Source organism: Sminthopsis crassicaudata, chromosome 2 (genome assembly GCF_048593235.1).
Source record: "Sminthopsis crassicaudata isolate SCR6 chromosome 2, ASM4859323v1, whole genome shotgun sequence".
NCBI lineage: Eukaryota > Metazoa > Chordata > Mammalia > Dasyuromorphia > Dasyuridae > Sminthopsis > Sminthopsis crassicaudata.
The window spans coordinates 310946073-310970318 of NC_133618.1; the positions used below are offsets into that span (position 1 = coordinate 310946073).

Here is a 24246-nt window from a genome sequence, read left to right on the forward strand (position 1 = left end):
GACTCAACTTCCTGAGTTTAAATCTGGCCTCAGACACTTACTAGCTGTGTGACCCTGGACAAATCCCTTTTTGCCTCTGTTTTCTTATCTGTAAAATGAGCTGAGAGAAGGAAAAGGTAAGCCAGTGTGTTTGCCAAGGAAACCCCAAAAAGGATCACAAAGAGATAGACATGATTAAGACTACTGAATAACAACTCATTGAAGTAAACCTACTCCTTATCTCTGTCCTGGTCATTGACAGGATTCCTCTCTTGTCATTATTGTGGGATATCATCTTAAAAGGAACCAGTACCAGGCTTTTTTGTTTTGTTGTTTTTGTGAAGCAACTAGAATTAAGTAACTTATAAGTGTTAAGGATCTGAGACTGGATTTGAACGCAGGTCCTCCTGACTTCAGAGCCAGTGTATAAAATACACTGTGCCATTTAGCCACCTTCCTAGCCTTTTTAAAAATCTAGGTTCCACTCTCTGGGAGACAATTGAAGTAACTCCACCCCATCCTGGTTTTGACCAAGAGTCCTCTCTTCTTCTATTGTGGCATCCAAAAAAGGGCTTACTTTCTGTGGGGTCCCATCATTGGGACTAAAAGTCTATGGCTACATTCTTAAGGAAAATCAAAGGCAAAAAAGAAAGGCAGTCTCTAAATGTGAAAGAGTTACTATAAGATTTAGAAACAGAAGGGACTTTAAAAATAATATCATCCAACTTTCCCATTTTATAAATTAGAGAACTGAGGCCCAGAAAGAAAAAGTTTCTATCACCTAAGCAAAGCTGGGTGTGATTCTAACTCTATCTCTAATTAACTATATGATTATATAAGGAAACACTTCCCTCCTTTGGGGGCTGGACGACTCAGTGTGCTTATCTAGAGAATGGGGACTGATTGCATCATTTATTCATTAAACATTCACTCAACATGTCCAGTTTAGAACCAGGATAAGTGCTATGTGGGGGGTGGGGGTGGAGTACAAAGATAAATAAGAGATAGTCTATATAATTTTTCTAATTCTGTTCTGTAATGTATATGGAAATGCTAATTTTATTTTGTGTTTGTTAAGTTCATAGTTTTTTTTAAATGAAAAAATAGGAAGGGAAAAAAAAAACATGGTCACTGATCTCAAGGAGCTTAGTATCTATATGACATTTCCTTCTACAAGAATCCTTCTATCTTATCTCCTTTAAAATAGGCATTATGAGAAGGAAGAATTTTAATTGAGTTTTGATTATGAAGAGTTTTGGAAGAATTATGATGACAGGGACAAGGCTTAAGAAGTGTGACCCAGGCACAAAGGTTAAACAAAAGGCATTTAGACTATACAACCATCATACATTCATGTCAGAAACTATACCAAGGAGTAAGTAGCAGGGTTCAAATAGATTGGATGTGAAGAGGGCAGCTCCTAGTTGCTTACCTGATCAAGTCTTTGGAATAGTACTCTTAAATATACCCAAGTTCTCTCAACTGGAATCCCAGGGACAGCACCTTCCTGTGACAACTAGATCTTGGGTACTCTGCAGACACAAGGATAAAGACATTCTTTCACTGGTAGGATGGATACTTCTGAGAGGTAAATGCAGTTGTTCCCCAGATCGCCTTCTAACACACTATTTCCCACTTAATGATCATTGCATATTCTTGTCAAGCCCAACCATTCTGCCTTGGGATTGTAAGCAGCCAGCTTCCAAGAACTGAAATCCCTTTGCATTAGTAAGTGATAATAGCAATGGGATTACTCTGGGGCTACAGGCAGCATAGCTTAAGTTTGAAACTGTTCTGATTAATAACAGTAAGGCACATAGCTAGACGGCAAAGTTAACTGCACACTAGACATAGACTCAGGAAGCTCTGAGTTTAAATCCAGCCTCAGATACTAATTGTGTGACCCTAGGCAAATCATTTAATCAGTCTCTCTCAGTTTTCTTATCTATATTCTTTATATTTTCTTATCTAATTCTCAAAAATTCTGTAAAAATCAAATGAGATTAATATTTGCAAATGTTTAAATGTTAAGTAACTACTGCTTAGTACTTGATCAACTCTAGAGGTAGGTAAAACTAAGCAAGGTAAAAAAATTTCACCTGGGTAATATAGTGAGTGTCAAAGTCATTTGAATTCAGCTGTTAGGCCTCTGAGTTCAGTAGTATTTTCACTGTATTAGGCAAGCAGGATAGAGGATCATGAATGGGAATCTCATCAGTTGGTATCCCAGGGAACTTTACCCATACTCTGCCTTCTCAGAAGTTTTCTCCACTTCCTCACACCTTCATGCCCTTAAATATATAACAGAAGTAAAGAACATCTCTTCTATTCCAGGTCATCATCCACTCCCTGCCCTTACCCAGAAAAGGAAATGTCAGACACTTCCAACTGATTCCTAAACCAGGAGTTGTCAATTTTTAAAGAAGGCATTGTAGAAAGAAATTTTTAGAAGATCCATATTACATATTATTTTCATCATTTTACACATTTAAGGTATTATATAGCTTATATGTTCTATTTAATATGAGTGAATAAAATTGTAGGAAGATCTAATTATAACTAATTGTCTCCAGAAGGCTTTTATGACTTAAAAACTGGAGGAAGGGCTCTGAAGATTTACCAGAGTCTTCTCTCACAGTATATTTGGATCAGAATATATCACCCTGAAAATCAGAGAAGGCCAGAGGAGCCAGTGACGGATGAGATTTGGAAATAAAGATAGGGGTTCTCCCAAGGATCTGTGGATAGATTTCAAGGGTTATCTTGAAGAAGGGACCCTGCAACTCTAAAAATCCTTGAAGGAGAAAATCTCCTTCAACTCTGCCTCAGTGAGGCAGAGAGACAAACAGTTCCATTCTGATATCTAGAAAGAAACTCATTCAATTCATATCCAGTTTAAGCTGAAACCCAGCTTGAAACTCCATCCACGAGTTCCCATCAGCTGGTAGCCAAAGCTCCTATTCTAAAAGACCAATCTAAAATCCTCTCTTTGCAGAGGTTCTAAACATGCCATGCTATGCCATGCCATGCCAAGGAACCTCTATTCATTGGAGAACATTCTTTTCCAGTACCACCCTCTCTTTTTCTTATTTTATTAATTTTATAATTATACATTTTTTGATAGTATATATGCATGAGTAATTTTTTTTATAACATTATCCCTTGTATTCATTTTTCCAGATTTTCCCCACCCTCCCTCTACTCCCTCCCCTAGATGACAGGCAATCCCATACATTTTATATGTGTTACAGTATAACCTAGATATAATATATGTGCCACCCTCTCTTTACCTTCACCTATTTCCCTAATAAGACTTTATGCCTCTCTGTCAGGATTTCTAACCTTACTTCCCAATTCCTATAATAAACCTCTTTTATCAATCTAGGTTTTCAGATCTGTAAATTCCTTTACAGAGAATCCCTGAGCCACCAGAAGGGAGTTGCCTAAAACTCCCTACCCTTGCGCCGAATCCCAAGGGGATTCAGGGGAGCAAATCTCTCCATTTGATTCCATGAACCCCAAACCTGCCAGTAGACCTTATCATTTAACTCCCTGACAACTAGAAACCCTAATCTTATTTTTGGTTCCCTAAATCTAGACTTAATCAATCTGAACTTGGATGAGAAAAAAAAATATATATATGTATATATATGCACATATATATTCACACACATATAGAACCCCTAAATGAAATTTATCATTTCTTTCAATTGTTAATTTTTTTTTCAGTGGGAGTCCATTGACTTTGATAGATTGCTAAAGGGATCTAAGACCCCAAAACCTTAAGGACCCCTGGAGTAAGAGAAATTAACCAATGGAGGGGAGGAGGAAAGGTGCTAACCTCAAGAGGAATGGATAGGAATAGGAAGATTGATGAATGGGAGCGACAACTGAGAGGAGGAGAATCAAAGTAGTGACTGAAGAGAACTGAAGTAAAGATGACCCTTAATCTTTTCAAAATGGTGATTTTTTGTAGAGGTTAGTACTCCCTTAAGGTGCTAAGTTATTAATGAGGTGAATTCATCATTAAAGAGCCAGGTGACTGAACTGGTTCTGGATTCTCTCCTTTGACTCTGCTGGTTGTTCAGAGGGCTGATGTGGAAAGCTAATAGGACTGGCTGGCTTCATTTTGTCCAAATCCATTCTTCCTTCTTTTCTTCCTCCCCCTCCCTTCTTCTCTCCCTTCCTCCTTCTCTCCCTCTTTCCCTCCTTTCTTTCCTTCCTTCCTTTCTCCTTGGCTCACTTCATTCCTTCCTCCCTCCCTCCCTTCTTTCCTTTCTCCTTGGCTCACTTCATTCCTTCCTCCCTCCCTTCCTTCCTTCCTTTCCCTCTTTTCTCCTTCCTCCCCTCTGTCACTTCCTCCCTCCATCTCTCTCTTTCTATTTGTTTATTTTCTTTATAAAAAAAAAAAGTCCTCTCCTTTTCTTCCTGGCATTAGAATGGCTCTTTTCCTCTTCAGAGTACTTTCTGTGCCTCTCTGAGAATGAAGTCATCTTAGCTAATTCTCATAAATTCCTCTGGGGCTGTCCAGTGAATGCCTGAACAAAACCTCCCCTGCCTCCACTCAAGCTCATATTTGTCTATCCCCTGCGCTCCAATCTCATGTTATATCAGCTCTGGGTCTTCTAACATCCTACATTTTTACATTAAACCTTTTCCCAGAGAAGCATGAAAAAACTTACATAAGCTGGTGCAAAATGAAATAAGTAAAGCAATATACATAGTGATTACAACAATGGGAATGGCAGGAACCACAAAATAATGTTTCAAAATTATAAGGAATGAGCTTGGCCCCAGAGAATAGATAGAAGAAAAAAAATGAACATTTCATATAATATCAAACTCTTTCCGTCAGTAAGCAAGCATTAATTTTTATTAGAATTTTAATATGGTCAATCCCTGTCTTCCTTCAAGCTTTAGTTAAAATCTTTTCTTTTACCAAGGAGCCTTTCCTGCTCCTCCTTAATTCTAGTGCCTTCCTTCTGTTGATTATTTGCAATTTATCCTATATATACCTTGTTTGTATATATTGTTTATATGTTATATTCCTCACTCAGATTGAGGGCAAAGATTATATTTTATCTTTCTTTGTATCTCCACTGTTTGGCACATAGTAGGCACTTGATAAATGTTTATTGACTGACTGGTTACCAGGTATTTTGCTAGGTGACAAGACAATGAAGACAAAAATGAAAACATGTCCTCAATGATCTTCTGTTCTATTGGTAACATGAAAATAAATATATCCAAAATGGACATGTGATATCTGGAGGGAGAGGGCACCTACAACTGGGAGACTAGGTAAGGCTTCATGTAGAAGGTAGCATTTAACTAAGTTTTGAGGGAAACAAGGAATGCTAAGAGGTGGAGGGGAGATGATATTGTCAGTACAGGAGACAATCAACATGGAGATATGGAAATGAAAAAATAGAATATTCTACCTTGAAATGAAAAGAAAGTAAAATCTCAGATCTTCAGAAGTACTTTTGTGTGCTACTATCCACAAGAATTTTAACACAAGACTTCCTGGAGATTTTTGGGTGGGACAGAAAGTAGAAGTGGAGTGAGTCAAGAAACTCAGAGGAAATCCATTACTTTGGTTGGAGTCTGTGATAGATTTACATAGACAAGAGTCATACAAGGTAAAAGGTAAAAGAACATGATTGGGTTGTGATTTGCAGAGATGGATCTCCTTCCCACCAGAATGGATCCCCCTAGGTTCCCTGGTTCTGAAAGATTAGCTTTTACTGTATCCTGCCACAAACCAACAAATCAAAATCAAGAGCACTTGAGACTCTCTGGGTTTTCCCTGTGGCAGGAGACATTTATAAAGCATCTACTATGTGCCAGGACAGGTAGATACTGCAGCGAATAGAGCACTGGGCTTGGAAGCAGAGTTCAAATCCACCTCAGCTACTAACAGCTGTGTAACTTTGGGCAAGTTGCCCTCAGTTTTCTCATCTATAAAACTAACTGGAGAAGAAAATGGCAAATCACTCCAATATCTTCTCCAAGAAGACTCCAGATGGGGTTATAAAGAGTTAGAAAGTACTGAAATGCCTAAACAACAATAAAATTAGAAGACGACCATCACAGGGATGGGCTCTGCTGGGTAGAGTTACAAAATGAAAGAGATAAGAGTCACACAAAATTAGACAGCATGACTGTGATCTGCAGTGATGCATTCTGCTGGACTCTTTTTCTGGGTCCCCTGGCTCTGACAGGTGAGCTTTCAATTTTATCCTGCCAACAACTAAGCCTTGATGCAATTTCCTGACCATCTCATCATCATACCACCTGCTCTCAGGGTATCATTTTCATTTCCTTCCCACTAGAGCCTTGGACTCTGATACTAGGTCTCTTGCATATTATAGGTGAGCTTCCACTGTGACTTTCTGGGCACTCCACATCACTTTTTGGCTATCTCCTTGCCATGCTGCACCTGACATACCTCATATCCTCCCTTTCAGATTCCCTTGATGTATTGTCTTCCTCATTGGAATTTAAATTCTGAGGGTGAAAACTGTCTTGCTGTTTTATATTTGTACCCCCAGTTTTTAGCCAACTGCATGACACATATTAAGAATTTAATGAAGGCTCTATATATTTGTTTATTTTTCTAAATCTCAAAGTAACCCATATTTTTATTGGAAGCATTGTTAAATAGCACTACTCCTTCATTGGCTAATTCAAGTATAATGGGAGAAAGGAATCAATCAATTAATCAATATTTATTAGGTGCCTATTATGTGCAAGTAAAAGGGATGGGGATATAGGAAAAAAGACAGTACTTCAAGAAGCTCCCAGTCTAATTGGGGGGGGGGTGTCTACCATGTAATAGTGAGCTGTGTACTGGCTAAATAGGAAGGAACTAGGATTAAAGGAGATTAGGGGAGGCTTTCTGTGTAAGGTGGAATTTTAACAGGACTTGAAGAAAACCAGAGAAGGCTGGAGGCAAAGATGAAAACAATGTACTCCAGGCTTGGAGAAGGCCAGTGAAAATTCCTGATTTGGATTCACAGGTTTGTATAACGTCAGAGCTAGGAGGCTAAAAGCTCTCATATCTATAGCACTTTAAAGGTTCCCAAAGTACTTTTCCCCAAAACAATCCTGCAAGGATAAGTAGTGAAAGTTTTATTATCCTCATTTGATTTTTATTAAAAGTTTTTATTTTCAAAACATATGTATGGATATTTTTACAACATTGACCTTACAAAACCTCGTGTTCCAAATTTTACCCTCCTTCCCCTCACCTCCTCCCCTAGATGACAAATAATCCAATATATGTTACATATGTTAAAATATATATTAAATCCGATATATGTGTATATATATATTTAAACAATAATCTTTCTGCACAAGAAAATCAGATCAAAAAGGGAAAAAATGAGGAAGAAAATAAAATGCAAGCAAACAACAACAAAAAGAGTGAAAATGCTATGTTGTGATCCCATACTCAGTTCCCACAGTCTTCCCTGGCTGCAGTTGGCTCTCTTCATCAGAAGATCATTGGAACTGGCCTGAATCATTTCATTGTTGAAGGAGTCACGTCCATCAGAACTGATCATCATATAATCTTGTTGCCGTGTATGATGATTTCCTTATCCTCATTTCTAAATAAGCGAACTGAACCTCTAAATAGGAATGTGATGTCTCTATGACCATCTAGGTTGTGAGGAGCAAAACTAGGGCTTCATCTAATTCTCCTGATTCCAAGTACAGTGGATTTTTTTTATTTGTTTGTTTTATACCCTGTTGCTCAGCACTCAGTTCTTCTGCCTCATTTTGTGTATGAAAAAATGAGGTCAAAGAGAAGGGAAATAATAGTGTCACTCGTGAGTCTACCTTTTCTGGCTCCCATTCCAGTCCTCTATCTCTACACCTTTTGGATTCTCCTATTGTAAAAGCATTCTGATCTACATTTCAGCTCTGGTATTTGTTCTCTGTGGGACATTAAGCAATGATCTCTGAGTCTCAGTAGTTTCATTAAATATAAACATAACAGGAATACACAGTACTAAGTGGTAAGGGCATGAGAAAACTCAGTAAGCATTTGTTAAGTGCCTACTATGTGGCTACAATCTATTGGCCACATAACAGAGAAAAAAAATGTCCCAAGGTCACATAGTAAGTGTCCAGGGACCAGCCTGCCTGACCTGTAGGATTTCTGAGCTAACTTACATCTTTACTGTTTACTATATCAGTTGTATAAATCATAACAATTGGGGAATTCCCTAGAACTATTGGGGCCCCCATCAGAACCTGTACCAGAACAGAAGTCAAAATAAAGTGATATTTAAAAGGGTTCACTCCTAATAAGGCTGTCCCCAAAGAAGGGACCCCACTGAAAGAGCCAATCAACTCAGAAGAAAAGAAGGCAGGAAACATTTAAGCAGCATGCATTGTGCCAATCACTTAAAAAAAGATCTCATTTTATTCTTACAACAACCCTGGTGGATGCTATTATTATCATCACCATTTTACAGTTGAGGAAAATGGGACAGATAGACATTAAGTGACTTGCCCAGGATTACAAATAGTGCAAATAAGTGTCTGAAATCAATTTAAACTCAGGTCCTCCTTACCCCAGCTCCAGCATTTTATTCACTGTGCTTTCTATTAGAAAGTGTTAAAATCGATAGGATTCTATTTGTAATAATGGCCTCAAAAGCCAGGATTTCCTAAGTTTGAATCTAGCCTCTGATACATACTGTCTGTGTAACCCTCTCAGCATCCTCAATAACTCTTTAGGATTATTAACTGCAGAGAAGATATAGATCTACATTGCAGAGGGAGTTTTTTTATCTGAAACTTCCTATAAATGAAATGACAGATTCATCCCTTTCCTATAGATACAATACTTTTACATTTCCATGAATATACTTTATGTATATGTTTATAAAACTGCCTTAGGAGATAGGTATTATAGAAATTGTTAGCTTCACTTTACAAATAGGAAAATTGGAGCTTGGAGAGGCTTAGTAACCTAACAGAGTAAGCAGTCTCTGTAATTTCTAGTAAGTAGCAGAGACAGGATTTGAATCCAAGTCTTTCTGATTCCATGTATGGAAATGGAAGGGATCTGAGAATCTGAGGATGCAAATTCAAATCTAAGTTTGCTATTAGATACATGACCTCTGAAAAGTCACTTATACCTATCCTAAGCCTCAGTTTGGTTGTAAAATTAGCACACATAAAAACCCCCTACCTCTACCTATTGTTCAGGACTGTCACAAAGATCAAAGGAAATCACAAATGAAAAGTTATTTATAAATCATGAACTCGGAGACTTAAGCTAAACTTTGTATGCCATCCACTTTCACACTCTTCTCCCAGTACAATGTTCTGTACACAGTTGGCTCTTAATAAATGTCTCTTATCTATAAACATAATTATAGCACTATTTCTCTTTAGACTCAGGATAGACGAAGGGAATTGTTGAGCTCTGTTCTTACACTTGGGTTTATGTTATTGTCTAGTCATTTTTAGAAGGTATTGGAGTAGTTTGCCATTTCCATCTCCAGTTCATTTTACTGGTAAACTGAGGTAAATGGAATTGAGTGACTTGTCTAGAGTAACATAGCTAATAAGTGTTTCAGGCCAGATTTGAATTCATAAAGATGAGTCTTCCTGATTCTAAGCCCAGTGTTCTATTCATTGAAACACCTAGCTGTTGTACACTTGGATTTATCATACACAAATACTCTTTTTGGAGTCAGTGAAACCTGAGTTTAAATTCTGCCTCAATTACTTACTAGCTTTGTGAACTTGAGCAGTCAGTAACCTCTCTCAGCTTGTTTCCTCATCTGACAAAAGAAAGTTATTTTAGCACTGACATCAAAGGATTACTGTAAGGATCAAATGAGATAATAAATGTAAATGGTCTTGTACAAGTTAACTATTATTATTTCATAGACTTTTGTTTCCTAATCTAGAGAAAAGATCACTTACTATTTAAACCAACCCATGGAGTTAAAGAGAGCTGATCTATGAATCTGGTTTGTAACAACTAATAAAGATGATGATGGGAACAATGATGGAATAACACATAGACAAAACATGTTGTAGTATCTGCTGACCTTGCTAAAAAGCCACACACACTTTCCCTAAGCACTTATGTGATGATAACATTTATTTCCCCTCAGTCCCGTTTAGTGGCTCATAATGCTTCTTGGAAGTAATAGTTTTTTTTTTTGCAAAGAGCTACAGGCACTTTAGATCCATTATCTCATTAATCTACTCAACTTCTCTAAGCATCTCTACAGAGGGGGAAATTGAGGCACCTGGCTAAAATAACAAGTTCATTAAGTAGTAATAAGACCATCTCAAGTGGGATGAAGGTTGTAGTGGATGAAAATCAGTGTTCCTCTTTCCCCCTTCCAATCATATCCTAGTAAAATCAGCTTAGAGGCTGAGGTAATTTGCTCTAGTGGATCGAACAAGACTAAAGGAGTCAGAGAGCTGGGTTCAAATCCCATTGTTAGATGTATAATTCTCTCTTCCCCATCCAGTTTCCTGGACTAGATTGGCCTCTTAACCTAAAGATTCGTCAGAAAGATTTCAGGGAGGTCTTTGACTCTAAATGAAAAATTATTTTTATCTTTCTTTAGTATTTCCTTTTAATTATTTAAAAACAGATTCTTTTCCCCTGAGGAGGGGATCATACATTTTATCAGCCAAAGAGATACATGACATGAAAAAGGTTAAGGTTAATAATCCTTGGAAAAAATGATTGTTAGATAATTCCTTCCAACACTAAATCCTAAGAGGGGACCATCAAAAACAGCCTTTCAAGGGGGAAAAAGATCCTAAAAGGGAATGCTGCCCAGAGGCTATACAGAAAAGGAGTAGCTAGGGAAAAGTCCATTTAACTTTCCTTACTGAACATTGGAATGTTCTAATCAACCAATGGAATTAGTTGTAATCAACCAATCAACAAACATTTACCAAGTACCTACTATGTATCAGGTACTGTGCTAGGTTATGGGGATATGTGAACCTAAGGTAACTATATTGGCAGTTCCCTATAGAGGGTTTAAGATAATTCCTCCATCTAAGGCCTGTCTCCAAGGTTAGAACTATGATCTCACTTCTTTTGCCAGAGTGAATTCCAGGCAAGAAGACTTAATTTCCATCTTTGGGGACAGAGCATAGTATTGCTATTTCCTGGAGCAGTAAGTAGACTATAATATTTGGTGCTGAAAGGACTTTGGGAACATAGAGGAGATATTATTGGACCTGGAATCAACAAGTTTCAAGTTCAAATTATAATTCTTCCATTTCTTCTCTGAGCTCTCTAGGCTTAATTTAATTTAATTTTTTTAATTAAATTTTTTTCTTAATATTTTATTTTCCAATTACATGTAAAGATAGTTTTTGACATTAATTTTTTCTTTTCTCTTTTTTTTTTTTTTTTGAGAGCAATTGGAGTTAGATGAATTGCCCAGCATCACATAGCTAGTAAGCTTTAAGTGTCACGAGGTTGGATTTGAACTCAGGTCCTGCTGACCCTAGAGTTGGTGCTCTATTCATTGTGCCATCTAGATGCCTCATCAATATTCATTCTGAGTTCCAAATTTTTTCTCCCTCCTTCCCTTAACAAGCTTTTCCAAGATAGCAAGCAATCTGATATAGGTTATACATGTAAAATCATTTAAATTGTATTTTCATATTGGTCATATAGTGAAAGAAAATCAAAACAAAAGGGAAAAACAAGAAATAAAAAGCAAAGAAAAAAGGTGAGAATAGTAGGCTTCCATCTGCATGCAGTCTCTGGATGTGCATGGCATTGTCTGTCTCAAGTCTATTAGAATTGTCTTGGATCTCTGTATAGCTGAGAAGAGTTATAGGCTTATTTTCTTTACATATAAAATGGACAAATTGACATGTAAGATCCCTTCCATCTCAAAGCTATAATCCTATGGAACTTATCCAACTTCTAAAGATTATAGCTGAAGAAGCTTAGGCCCCAGAGGTAAAGTAATTTTCCTTACTTCAACCAACCAATCAACAAGCATTTATTAAGTGCCCATCATTGCATACCAGGTACTGTGCTAAGTAATGGTGATACAAAGACAAAAATGATGTAATCCCTGCCCTCAAAAAATTTACATTCTATCAAAAGTAAAACAGATCAAATTAAACAGCCAGTATCCAATCCCAGAACCACTGATGACAAAATTCCATGTTCTTTTGTACTACTTGGTCATTTTAGCCTTAGTCCTGAAACTAATAATTTTTTAAATGGTCAAATGACTATGCTTTCATGATGGATAAGCACGACTTAAAGTACAATTAAAAAATACCTAAGACTCAAACTATGTCCTTCAAGTAAGAATTTGTTGGATGTTGAATAAGTTGATTTGTCCAACGAGGCACTGGTCTTTCAATAATAGATTGTATCTCAGAGGGCCTGAGTTTCTTCTATTACCACAAAACATATTGATTTAATAACAAAAATTACATTTCCATATTGCCTGGTATGCCTGATGTTTAAATAAGATTTAAAGTTTGCAAAGTGTTTTGCTCATTTGACCCTCACAACAGCCGGATCCAGGAAGCATTATAGGCATCATTATCTTTATTTTAGAGATGAGGAAACTGAGGTCTAGAATCCACAAGATCTAAGATCATCTAAGATCACAAGGCTATGCATGGTAGAGGCAAGAGAAAATCTTAGGCTCTCCTGATTCCAACTCTAACATTCTATTATATATACCAACAATGACTCAAAAGACATTGATCCCATGAGACATATAAAGATGACTTGCTCTTTGCTATCAATAAATTAACATTGGGGGGAGGGGAATAATGGAGGATAGAATCTACAGAAGGGAGAGATCACTTCTGGCTACAATGTGAGGCAATGATTGTCTACCTGGGAAAACTTCACACAAGTGGTGGTGTTTAAGCTGAGACTAACAATAAATAGGATTTACACTAAGTTCATGCCTAAATATACATGTGAGTTATTATTATTGTGCTCAGTATACTTTTAGTGCCTTTTTTCATTGTCTAAACAATGTGGTCCAGTGAGGAAACTCTCTTTTCCAAAGTAGATCTGCAACTGTCTACCACTCATGATTGTGAAAGTTTCTTGGGATACTGACAGGTTAAGTGTTTTGCCTATAGTAAAATTTGACTAGCGTGCATTATAGACAGGATTTGAAGAGAGGTAGACTTCTCCTCCTCTTCCTTCTCCCCATCCTCTTTGTCTTCTTCCTCCTTGTTCTTATCTTCTTCCTCCTCTCTCCTTCCTCCTCTTCCTTTCCTCCTTTTCCTTCTCTTCTTCTTCCTCCTCTCCCTCCTTCTTCTCCGCCTTTATTTTAGAAATAGTATTTTCCCCCAAATACATGCAAAGATATTTTTTAACATTCACTTTTGCAAAACCTTATGTTCCAAATTTTTCTCTATCTTCCCTCCTCCCATCTCCCCTAGACAGCAAGCAATGTGATATAGTTAAACATGTGCAATTCTCCTAAACATTTCCATATTTGTCATGCTACATAAGAAAAATCAGATCAAAAGGGGAAAAATAAGAGAAAAACCCCAAGCAAAGAAACAACAACAACAACAAAGGTGAAAATACTATGCTTCGATTCACTTCAGTCTCCATAGTTCTCTCTAGATGCAGATGGCTCTTTCCATCACAAATCTATTGGAATTGCTTTGAATCAGTTCATTGTTGAAAAGAGCCAAGTCTGTCACAGTTGATGATCACATAATCTTCTTGTTGCTCTGTATAATGTTCCCTTGCTTCTGCTTACTTCACTCAGCATTAGTTCATTTTTATGAACTTTCCAGGATTTTCTGAAATTAGCCTGCTTGTTATTTCTTATAAAACAATAATGTTCCATAACATTCAAATACCATAATTTATTCAGTCCTTCTCCAACTGATGAGCATCCTCTCAGTTTCCAATTTCTTTCCACTACAAAAAGAGCTTTGCACACGTGGGTCCCTTTCCCTTTGTTTATAATCTCTTTGGGACACAGACCCAGGAGAGACACTGCTGGAATTTTGTAGCCCTTTGGGAATAGTTTTAAATTGCTTGAAGAGAGATTTTCTTAACTCTAAATTCACTCTAACTGCCATACTAAGCTGCTTTTATTTGGGTGTTAGAAGTATTATGTTGTACTCTATCTTAAAATTGGCATCTACAGTAACTCCTTATTAATTGGAATTCTTTATCAATCAACCAGATTGATCAACCAATTCCTGTTGTTCCTTGATCATGCCAGAGTCTCCACTGCATTACCCTTTGTTATTCTAACTTCATGCCCTAACCTTGTAAGGTATCACAAGCTGCTATCATCACTTGTACAGGATACGAAAGCTACTTTTGCTCTTTCTGGGAACCCAAAACAGGGGTATCTGCTTTTGTTTTACTGATATGAGTCACAGGGAAATGGACTCCATTGGCTTCTTCCCTCTGAGATACTGTAGCCTTTTAAAGCAAGTTAGTAACCAACAATAGATGGGAGAAATTTACTTCTGCTTTGATGGATCTGCCTCTTGGTAATGAGTGATATTGAGCTAGAAAACAGGCCAGTTCCAAGTATAAAAATGGTTATGTCTTGTTTTGCTACTGACTCACCAAGGCAGCAGTGGGAACTGGAAAGAGCCCTAGACTGGGAACCAGGAGGACAGGATGTCTAATGCTGGTTCTGTCACAGAATAGTTATATGAACTTGGACAAGTCACCCCTTGCTTGGAACTCTTCCTCCACATAGCATTTTCTAACTTTCCATGCTTTCTTCAAGTCTCAGCTAAAGTCTTACCTTCTCCGAGTTTATTCCATTTTCCTTAACCTTCACTTATCTTGTCTATACATCATTTGTATGTAATTGTTTGCATGTCCTCTCCCTCAAGAGACCATGTATTCCTTGAGAGTAGGGGGTGCCTTCTGTTTTTCTTTGTAGTCCCAGTGCTTACTTAGCACAATGCCTGGCACATAGTAGGCACTCAATGCTTATTGACTAATACTTTACCTCATTTCCTCTTCTATAAAACAAAAGGGTTGACCCTCTAAAGTACCTTCTATCTTTGAAATTCTATAACATCTAATTAAACACCAGAGCCAAGTGAGGCAGGGTTTGTAGCTGCCTTTTGGAAAAGGTGGAGTGAATAGGGTGCCAGATCCCAAATCAGGAAGACTTATTTTCCTCAGTTCAAATAGAGCCTCAGACACTTATTAGCTGTGGGATGGAGCCTGGGAAAGTCGCTTTATCTTGTTTGCCTCAGTTTCTTCATCTGTAAAATGAACTAGAGAAGGAAATGACAAACCGCCTTATTATTTTTGCCAAGAAAATCCTAGAGGAGATCATGAAGAGATCATGACTGAATAAAAAGGGGGAAAGACACATAGGATTTGGGGGAGGGGTGGGTTGGAAGAATTACAACAATGGGAATGCTCTAGTATTACTCAATTTCTAAATAGATATATAATTTCATTTCAAAATTTTCTAATTTTGATGGATGGCATGTATTCATTTATGATAACTCATTAAAGAGAGAGAGAATGAGTTAGTACATCATGGTGGCTACCTTTGGAATTAGGAGTTTGGGTTAAATCCTGGCATAAGGATACATATTAGCTGTCTTAGCAAGGGGAATTTATTAATCCCATCTAAGAAACTGTCCAAAATTACATATTACAGAAGAGCTGCTGGTCTTACTCAATGGAATGAGTTTCTACACTGGATGTTACATTTCTCCCATATGCTCTCACTAGCTTTCATCTTGCATATCCACAATCTATTGACAAGGCCAAACAATTCCACCTCTGCAACGTCTTTGCAATAAGCCCCCTTCTCTCCTCTGATGATGACATTACAATGGTATAGACCCTCATCAACTTATGTCTGGATTATTACAGTGGACATTCTGCTTCAAGTCCCTCTCTCCTCCAATCCATCCTTCACTCTTCTGTCTGGTTGATTTCCCTGAAGTTCAGTTCTGATCCTATCCCCCTACATTCAGTAAACTCCAGTGAGTTCTTATCATCACCTCTAGGATCAAACATAACACCTTTTTTTGATTCAGTTCTAAACGTATGAATGGGTCACTCGGGTTTGTATCTGTCATCCTAACAGCCTTATTACAAAAAGATTCACAAGATCTGTTTGCAAACCTAATCACCTTAATTTGTCATGATTGTCAGCTAGAAAGAGGAAGAAAATTAGGACAAGTTCTGAGTCAGTGAGAGAAAACAGCATGATTGACTTGTAGCCTCCAGGGAATAGCATGCTCCAAAACAGCTCACCTCAAGCCTTAGCTTTTGCCCCGAGATGGTGAAACTTATACTTCCTGGGTTTCCCTTTTGAGCTGAGATTGTTAAAGAAGAAAACCCTTTTTCTTCAGTCCTAGTAAGTACCGCAGGTCAGAAGATCACCAGACAGATCTGGGACCAGGTGATACTAGGATCCTGCCTGGACCCCTCCATTCCCAAGAGTTTCAGAAGGCATCACTATTCTTTTCTATCACCTCAGATAAGTATTCATAATAAATAAGCAACCCTGGCAGTCATAAGTTCTGATTTATTTCATAAAACAATTTACAAACATTCAATCCTCTATGCAAGCCTGGGAAATTGGCAAGTTTATTTCTATTTTCAGATATGATGAAAGGGAAATAAGGGGAGGGAACTACATAGGCCCCACCCAGTATTATACAGCAGCAGGTTAAAAGGGGCAGAGCTGAGGGGGAGGAGAGAAGAAAAAGCAGGATTCTTCTCCTCTAAAGGGCAAAACAATGTCTGGAAGATGCAGCTCTGTTGCAACTTTGTATTGTGATCTTAGATCAATCACTTCTCTCTCGGTGCCTCAGTTTCCTCAACTATAAAACGAGAGATGAATATCTCCAAACTGCAAAACCTCCCGTTGAAACTAGTGCTAGGATGACATACGATGTCTGTTTGAAACCTTCTGGGTGAAAGATGGGCCTCCCCCACTTCTTCCTCTGCTTAATAGTCCAGATGGCCAAGGGTACAACAGGGCCTTCAAACAAGCACCAAGAGTGAGCCAGTGAGTACTGACAGTGACGTTGCCATGACAGCCTTATTCGTAAGCCAGTAGATGGAAGAGGCAGCTTGCTGGAAGAGGAGAATACCAATCTCCCCACCCCCACACTCAAAGTGTCTTGGCAGAGAGTTCTGGGGATTCCTTAGTTTGGAGATACCCCCCCTCAAAGTTAGCGGGAACTTCTGCCTGGTTTAACAGCAGGGCAGTACCCTGAGGACCAAATCCCCAGGGACCGTCCTTTTCTGTCTATGCCAGATTGGCAAATGGTTACTTCTCCTAAATCCTCATCCTTGCCAGCTTATGCTTGCTGCCCCTTCCCCAGGCACAAAGCTCAAAGGCTGCCGTCCATATGGCTCTCGATGACGGCACATTAAGTGCCAGCTTCAGATTTCTGCCCAGAAGGCAGAGTCCAGGAGAGCACGGCAGAATCACAATGTATGTCTCTCCCAAACGACCAAGCCCTACTCTCTCTCCCACAGCCATCCCCATCCTCCGGGCTCCGCTTCCGCCCTCCCTCCCACTTCCTTGGAGTCTGGATTTCAGGGCCCTTCTGGAATCTCCATCAATACCCAAAATGCATACCCATCCAAGCTCTCCCTCTCTCCTTCCTCCCTCCTTGGCCTCCTGCCACCCTGCCAGCCCTGAAACTCGCCTCTCCCACTGCACAGCCCGTCCTAAGCCCCAGAGTACCATCGGTGAGAAGGGTGTTCCTACCTGTAAGAAGGCAGCAGGATCTGCCCAGGGCTTCTCCCCATCACCCAGGAAAAAAGCCAGTGAACCCCACCTGCCAAGGGACTGTCTACAAATTCCCCGCTGCATCACTGGGGGAGCGGCATCCTGATGCCCAAGCCTCGCTGGGCTCCTCCCCTTTCTAGGACAGTATCCCTCACTTCGCCGCCCTAGCCCCTCCCCTCCGCCAGCCAGTCTGACCTGCCCAGGAACCGCGGCTGGATTATCAGACCGGGAGAGTCGCGGAGAGCCGCCTAGCCAACAAGGTGTAAAATACCACCTGCAAACCCACTTCCCCTTCTACAGCTGGTAGCCAATTAGCCTGGCTCTCGCTGCTCCCGCACTAAGCTTCTGTCCCGTATTTTGCTGCTCTGCAGCCGTCCGCACTAGTTAGAACGGGGCGCTCCCTGACAGTGCACAAAGGCAAAAACACCAGTCTCCAGAAGGTAACAGGCGGCTCCGCAACTCCCTTCGGCAACGATGCAGCAAACACAACCCCGGCGCTCATCGCCTTCCCCGGCGGAGGGACGATCTGCAAATTACTAACCACACCATCCGGGGAAGAAATAAATACTACCCGCTTCTGGCCCGGCCATCCCCAAGTTTACTCACCCTTCTTGCATGGGACCAAGCTTAATCTCACTACCGCTGCTCTAAATTTAGAGCCTTACAGAGTCCGCGGCGGGAAGTTAAAATGAAAGCGAATTTGGGTTACCTTCCTAAGGCACTAAATTAAAATAGGGAACGAGGAGGAAAAAACCTACTCTGCTTTTCCTGATAAGTCTTTTCAATCGTCAAGTATTCGTGACCCTGTGTGAGGTTTTCCTTCTCCCCCCCCCCCCCACCTGAGGCAGTTGGGGGTAAATGACTTGCCCAGAGTCTGTGTGTTAAATGTTTCAAGTGAGATTTGAACTCAGGTCCTCCAGCCTTCAGGGCCGGTGCTCTATCCCCTGCGCCACCTAGCTGCCCCTGAGTGTTTTGCCATTTCCTTCTCCAACTCATTTTACAGATGAAGACACCTGGCCAAAATTTCGCACAGTCAGTAAATGTCTCAGGCTAGATTTGAACTCAGGAAGATGAATCTTCCCGACAAGAACTCTATCCATTTGCTGTTTAAACGTGTGATAGTCACTTACTTCTCTGAAAGTTCCCTGATTTGCAAAATGGGAATCAAAATAGTTTTAGAACTCAAAGGGACCTTAGAAATGGTCTCCTTCAATCTTCTCATTTTACAGATGAGGAAACTGAGGCCCAAAGTGACTTGCTCAAGATCTTACACAGTAAATGGCAGAGGCACAACTCAAACCTAGAACCTTTAATCCAGAATTCTTCCCATCATATCACACCCTGCCTATCTTAGTGAGTATAATTAGAATTACAGATGTTGAAGTGGAGAGAGCACTGGGCCTCCAATAAGAAGATATGAGTTGAAATCTGGCCTCTAAAATTTACTAGTTTTATGACTCTGGGCAAGTAGTGTATGCCTCCCAGAGCTGTGCTAAGGGTCAGATGATATAACTGTAAAGTACTTAGCACAGTGCCTGGCACATAGTAAGTACTACATAAACCCTAGTTATTATTGTAGTTAATGTACATAAAGTCCTTTTGTAGGGGGCACAGTAATGGAGTCCCGATTGGAACTTAGACACTAGCTAAACCTCTAGTTAACTATGTAACCCTAGGCAAGTTACCTAACCTCACTTTACCTCAGTTTCTTCATCTGTAAAGTGATAATAATTATGGTACCTACTTTCCAAGGCTGCTTTGGAGAATTAATGAGATAATTACAAAATGCTTAGTATAGTCTCTTATTATGTTATATAATTAGAATTATAATTCTATCTAAATTACTTATTCAGTGCTTACCAAAGAACCAAAAATTTTATTATAGAGCTAGAAATATAATAACAAAATTCATCTGAAAGGTCAAAAATCAAAAATATCAAGAGAACCAATGGGAAAAACATGAAGTACAGTAGTCTAGCCATACCAGATCTCAAACAATATTGTGATGGGGTAGTTATTGAAACATGGTATTGGCTAAGAGATAGAATGGTGAATCAGTGGAATAGATTAGGTCAGAATATAGAGAAGTAATGACCAAATGAACATAGTAATCAAGCTTTTGATAAATGAAGTTTTTGGGACAAGAACTCACTATTTGACAAAAACTGCTGACGAAAGTGGGAAAAATGGGTAGAGACTAGCATTCATACCATACCAAGATAAAGACAAATAGCTACATGATTTAGACATAAAGGGTGATACCATAAGCAAATTAGGGGACATAGAATAGTTTATCTGTCATATCTATAGATATGGGAAGAAATTACTACCAAACAAGAGGTAAAAAGCATTACAAAATATAAAATGGGTAATTTTAATGACATTAAATTAAGCTTTTGCACAAAGAAAATCTATGCAAACAAAATTAGTAGAAAATTAAGAAACTGGGTGTGTGTGGGAAATTTTACACAAATTTCTCTGATAAAGACTTCATTTCTCAACCACATAGAGAAGTGAGTCAAATTTATAAGAATATAAGTCATTCCTCAATTGATAAATGGTCAAAGCATATGAACAAGCAGTTTTCAGATAAACAAATCAAGGTTATCTATAATCATATGAAAAAAAAATACCTTAAATCACTATGGAGTAGAGAAATGAAAATTAAAACAACTCTGAGGTACCACCTCACATCTATTATATTAGCTAATATAACAGAAAAATCACAAAAATGAATGACATGTGGGAAAATTAAGACACTAATTCATACTGGTGAAGTTGTGAACTCACTCCAACCATTCTGGAGAGCAATTTGGAACTGTGTCCAAAGGACTTTATAACTATGCATACTCTTTGACCCAGTAATACCACTACTAGATCCGTATCTTAAAGAAATTTTTTAAAAAAAGGAAAAAAAAAGGATCTATATACACAATAGTTTATAGCAGCTCTTTTTTTGTGGTAGCAAAGAACTAGAAATTATGAGGATGCCCATATTGGGGAAGTTGTGGTATATGATTATGTTGGAATATCATTGTGCTATAAGATTTGACAAACAGGGTGCTCTCAGAAAAACCAGGTAATACTTACATGAACTGATGCAAAGTGAAGGGAGTAGAACCAGAAAAACATTGTTCACAACAGTAGCAATATTGTATTATGATCAATTGTGAATGCCTTAACACTCAGGAATAAATGATTCAAGACAATTAAGAAGTACTTAAGATGAAAAATGCTCTTTATCTCCAGAGAAAGAACTGATAGATTCTGAATGCAGATCAAAGCATACTTTTTATTTTAATGTTTTTGTTGTATTTTTTAGGAAGAGGGTTTGTGTTTTCTTTAACAAATTAATATGGAAATGTGTTTTGCATGACTGCACATATATGACTTTTATCAAATTGCTTGCCTTCTCAATGAGGTGGGGAGAAGAAGGAGGGAGGAAAAGAATTTGGAATTCAATTTTTAAAAAAGGAATCTTAAAAATTACAATTACTTGTAATTGGAAAAAATAAATAATTATAAATATATAGTAAGTAGTTTTATAAATGTTAGCTTTTTGGTTTTAGCTATGAAGTATGAATAGGGTTATGGACTGGACCTGTGACTTTATTGGCATATGGAGTTCTCTTTTGAGTAACTCCCTCTACTATCACAAAGCAGTACATTTTCTCAAACATTATATTCTTAGAAAGTTACCTAGAAAAGAGGTATCCAACACACCAGGCCTTCTGGCTTCCCGCTGCCTACAACTCTCCCAAATGCTTAAGAACAGATTAAAATGTAATTGGAAAATATTTGTTGTGGTTGTTCAGTCATTTCAGTTATATCCAACTCTCCATGACACCATTGTAGGGTTTTCTTGGCAAAGATACTGGAATAGTTTGCCATTTCCTTCTCCAGCTCATTTTTATAGACAAGGAAATGAAGACAATTAGTGACTTGCCCAGAGTCACACAGTCAATAAGTATCTCAGGCCAAATTTGAATTCAGAAAGATAAGTCTTCCTGATTCCAAACCCAATGCTAAATGTGCTACCTACCTGCCATGAAAAATATTTAGCAAAATAAAAAAAATAATAAAACATAGAAAATATTACATTTTGCAACTAAGTCCATGTGTAGCTTGCTGGGATCTTTATATACAAATATACATATACATATATATACACAAAAAGCCCCAGTTTTTATTTGACTCCACTGAGAGGTTAAATAATTTACCTAGGATCACCATAGCTAATATATATCATAGGCAAGACTTGAACCCAGATCTTCCAGTCTCTGGGGATAGCTGTCTATCTATTATACTACACTGCCTCTTCTTTAAATAAACTTACATATATATATATATATTAAATATGTATTTATGTAAAAGCCATTACTATTATTATTTTGGGGAAGCACAGAGTGCTGGGCTTGGAGGCCTGCCTATTCCTCTTGCTGAGTTCCAGTCTGTCCTCAGATACTTACTACCTGTATAACCCCGGGGCAAGTCACAAGTCTGTTGACCTCAGTTTCCTCATCTGTAAAATGAGAGTAAAGGAAATGGCAAACTATTCTAGTGTCTTGCCAAAAAAAAAAAAAAAAAACCAAAACAAAACCCTAAATAGGGTCATGAAGCGTCAGATATGACTAAAAAGGACTGATCTGGGTAACTAGATGGCACAATGCATAGAGCACTGGCCCTGGAGGCAGAAAGAACTGAGTTCAAATCTAGCCTCAGACATTTAATACTTCCTAGCTATATGACTATGGTCATATAGCCTCAAAATAACCCCAATAGCCTCAAAACAAAAACATACGTCATTGTGAAAAGGACTGAACAACAAGGCAAATTATTACCTTAAAGCTTTAAAAAACTGAACCTAAGAATAAGCTCTGCATTGAGAAAGATTTGCAGTGGAATATCCTTTGTTTTTGTTTTCCTGAATTGGAGAAATAAAATTAAAATTGACTAAATATGATAAAAACTAAAATAGATATACAGGATGTCAGAGCAAGAAGAAACTTTAGACAATATGTAATTCAATACCCTCATTTTAAAAATAACACAAAACTTATTTTTTATTATTTTTTTTAAACAACATAATCTGATGGAAACCTCTTCCCACAAAGAAAAATAAAACAAAACAGTTAAACAAAATCAATCAACCTAGTGACTAAATCCATCTGGGTATGCAACACTGAGCAGTTTGTTGTTCCTATCTCTTTACCAGGAAAATGGAGGTGTGTTTTGGCATCTGCTCTACGGAATCATGATTATTTGCATTTAATCTGAATTTGATTGCCTTTAATGCTGCTTTTATATATATATATATATATATATGTATATATATATATATATATATATATATATATATATACATATATATATATTATTGTAGTCATTGAGCATATTTTCTACTCATTCTGTTTTCCTCCTTCTGAATCATTTTCTCTAAGTCTTCCTACATTTCTCTGAATTATATATATTCATTGTTTCTTGTGATACAATAACATTCCATTACCTGTATGTATGGTGGTTTATTCTGATATATATATATCAGCCTCTATAGTTTACTGATGAAGACACAACTACAGAGACATAAGTCCAAAGCCATAGATCAAGTTAGAAACAGAACTAGATCTACAATCCAGTTAAGGTGCCTTTTAATATACACCAGTCTGCCTCTATCTTGTTGTAATTCATTGAAGATGAGCAAGATTGAAGATGAGCATTGAAGAAGATCACCAGAGTGATGTCTTGATTTGCTTGTGAACTAGATATAAGTGAGGCAAAACTACACAAAGTCATCTGCCTCACTCCCTCCTCTAGAATTATTGGAATTCAATGGCAAGACAAAAATGCCTCTACTACATATTACCCAAACCTAGTTAGCAAACACAGATTCTTATTCAGGTGAACTAATGCTGGAATATGGATGGTTCATAATACAATTTGGATCAAATTGGTTTAGCTACTGGAGATACTGCCTGTTTTTAGAACACAGCACCAAAATGTTTTCATTTGTCCATTGGTAAAGTAGGAATCACTAAATCTACTCACACTATTAACCCCAAAGACTGTCAAAAATATATAAGGCAAAATCATTTGTTATAGAGGATAGTTCTCAAGAAGTAGAAAGGGAGAGCTATAGCCAGAAATTTAGGAGATATAAAATCAAAACATATTAATAAAATCTATTAAAAATAATGTTCAGGTAATTGGCAAAGGCAATAAAAATGGGAATAATAAATGTTTGTAAAAAGATGATCATTGCAATGCTCTATCGGTGGAACTGTGAATTGGTCCAAATATTCTGGAAAGCAATTTTAAAAGTGGTCATATCATTTGACCCATAAATTCCGCTTCCAGACATATATCCCAAAGAAGTCAAAGATAAAAGGAAAGAACCTCTATGAACCAAAAGATTTGTAACAACATTTTTTGCTTATAGCAAAGAACTAGGAATTATAGTAGATACCCATCTGAACTAGGCAGCTAGGTGAATAAAGTATCAGACCTGGAGTCA

At 37.9% G+C, this 24246-nt stretch overlaps 1 protein-coding gene across 17 annotated transcripts in view; it reads right to left on the bottom strand.

The window, feature by feature from the left end:
* TMEM63C (transmembrane protein 63C) overlaps window positions 1-24246 on the bottom strand; it is a 132141-nt gene that overhangs the window by 103550 nt on the left and 4345 nt on the right. For 7 of the 17 annotated variants that reach the window (XM_074289914.1, XM_074289912.1, XM_074289908.1 and 4 more), the window contains exons 1-2: window positions 17715-18206; window positions 1412-1511 (exon numbers count right to left, since the gene is read on the bottom strand). The gene's annotated coding sequence lies outside the window, so the exon portion shown is untranslated. Of the gene's footprint in view, window positions 1-41; window positions 101-1411; window positions 1512-2078; window positions 3143-17714; window positions 18208-24246 lie in introns of those variants that run through there. The other 10 variants (XM_074289905.1, XM_074289923.1, XM_074289922.1 and 7 more) reach the window with 7 other exon arrangements.